Source organism: Ipomoea nil, unplaced genomic scaffold, assembly GCF_001879475.1.
Source record: "Ipomoea nil cultivar Tokyo-kokei standard unplaced genomic scaffold, Asagao_1.1 scaffold1317, whole genome shotgun sequence".
Taxonomy (NCBI): domain Eukaryota; kingdom Viridiplantae; phylum Streptophyta; class Magnoliopsida; order Solanales; family Convolvulaceae; genus Ipomoea; species Ipomoea nil.
Window position 1 is genome coordinate 5,401,422 of NW_017617745.1, and position 2,363 is coordinate 5,403,784.

The 2,363-nt window shown below is 35.2% G+C and overlaps 1 long non-coding RNA gene across 1 annotated transcript; it reads right to left on the minus strand.

Moving 5' to 3' along the window:
- Nucleotides 1-204: 204 nt before the first annotated feature.
- Nucleotides 205-1,878, minus strand: LOC109185413. Its single transcript, XR_002054978.1, has 2 exons — nucleotides 1,738-1,878; nucleotides 205-420 (listed from the first exon to the last, which is right to left on the minus strand). It is a non-coding gene; the product is annotated as an uncharacterized LOC109185413 (long non-coding RNA).
- Between the last annotated feature and the right edge of the window lie 485 nt (nucleotides 1,879-2,363).

A 2,363-nucleotide genomic window follows, 5' to 3' on the forward strand; every position in this document is an offset into this window, starting at 1 on the left:
CGTATACATATGATAGTTGAAATGTTTTTTTTTTTTTTTTTTGTTTTTCCGTCCAAGCATTGGTTCTGTCAATGGTAATAAATCACCGTCCAAACCTTATTTTAAAAAGGGTAGTATTCAGATTGTTTATGCCTCTGTATATGTGAAAGGAAAGAGTACGTATTAATTGCCTAGGACTATGAAACGTTTTGCTCAGTCTTCATATTTCCAAGACATGAATCCATCTTCATTGTTCAATACACAGCACTACATCTTCAGCCTCTATATAAAGCTTTGTTGATATGAAGAAGCTTTGTTGATATGAAGATGCACACCCATATTCTCCTGTGATGCACTTCTGATACACCTTGGAAAGCATCCACGAGGAGGAACATATGAAGAACACAGTTTCTTGAAGATTAAGGTGAGCACCTGCACAATCTGCTAAAGCTTTACATATCCTCTTCAACTTTCTTATGAAAAAAATAGAATTCTAGAAAATATGTATATATGGTTGTTACCACTTATTTAATCCTTCTCTATCTCTTTATCATGTGGTTACAGTTAAAATTTAGAGAAAGAATATATATTTACCCGTATATAAACCGATCATGAAAATGCCAACTGTAATTATAGTACTCTTTTTATTCCTTTTAATTGTATTTAGTTAAAAATTATATATATAGACATTAATACGGCTTGCTGCACTAATACATGTTAGATTGAATGTTCTAACATGTTTGAGGACAAAACCTCTGTAAATTCTTAAAAGAGAGGAAAAAGAAGCTGTCTGGAACATTAAGTCGAGATTTTTAAAAAGAGTAAATACCTAAAATGATCCCTCAACTATAGCTAAATTTACAAATTGGTCCTCGAGTTTTAATTTTAACCAATTAAGTCCTTAACTTTGCAATTTTAACACGATTTGGTCCTTCGAACACTTCTACATTAACGCCGGCGCCCGCGCCGTCATCGACGATCTCCAGAAATACCCGCAGCTCTCACCGGAGCACATGGAGGCCTCCAGGATGACGCTGCACCGGTTCGGAAATATGTTGTCTTCTTCACTGTGGTACGAACTCAACTACATTGAATCCAAAGGGAGGATGAAGAAAGGCGACAGGATTTGACAGATTGCTTCCGGCGGTGGGTTCAAATGTAATAGTGCGGTCTGAAAATGCAATTGGAACCTCAAAAAATCGACGATGGACCATGAAATTACATATATATCCTCAAAAATCACAGTCGACAAACGGTCAAATAGACAGAGGACCAAATCGTGTTAAAATTACAAAGTTAAGGACTTAATTGGTTAAAATTGAAAGTCAATGATCAATTTGTGAATTTAGCTATAGTCGATGGACCATTTTGGGTATTTACTATTTTAGAAATAAAAATTCGAAAATTATTAAAATGTAGACCCATAATAATATATCCGAATATACTTCAAATACGGCATCAGATTTCTGCATTATATATGCTGTTTGAAATCTGACCATATCGTGGTTAAATTCCCAGATCTGTTGATATATCAGACATGCATGTTCCGATCACAAAGATCTGTGGAAATTCATAACCATATTGACCCTGAAGGACCTATAAAAACAGGTGATCTGTAAACAATGTGGATCTGCACCATATTTATGTCTGAAAATAAGAGTCACCATGCCAGTGTGGTGTTGTGGTCTGGTCGTGTGGTGTTTTGAGATGGATGAGCGTGCAAATAAAACCCTTGAAAATCCATAGAAAAATACTTACAGATCGATATTTATATGGCAGAGAATGAGACTTCCTTGACCCCAGTTTTGCCAATGCGAGCTCATGTGCTTAATTCTTCAGCGATGAAAGGCCAGCGAAATCAGAAGTGAGGCAGAGTTTCTGAAGAAGCTTCTCGACATGTTTAGCTGTTGACCTCTCATTTATTATTATTAGGGAAAATTGTAATTTATACTCCTCACAAATATGTCAATTATCAATGTCACTCTTGAATTATTAGTGGTGTAAATGTTGTTCCTCAATTTTTAAAACGTGACATATATTGTCCCTCCCCTAATATGAAGAAGGAGAAAAATTGTTGTCGACGGAAGGAGAACAATCAAAGAAAGAAAATTTGAGAAAAAAAACGCGGTCTTCGAACAAGAAAGACGACGTGTATCCACATTTACATCACTAATAACTCAGGAGAAGGTGGATGCATGTCACGTTTTGAAAATTGAGGGGCAACATTTACACCACTAATAATTCAGGGGTAACATTGATAATTGGCATATTTGTGAGGGACATAAATTACAATTTTCACTTATTATTATATTATTATATTATATTATTAGTACAAAATGAAGACGACACGTCTTGGCTGGAGAAGTGTGTATATATTCATTTAA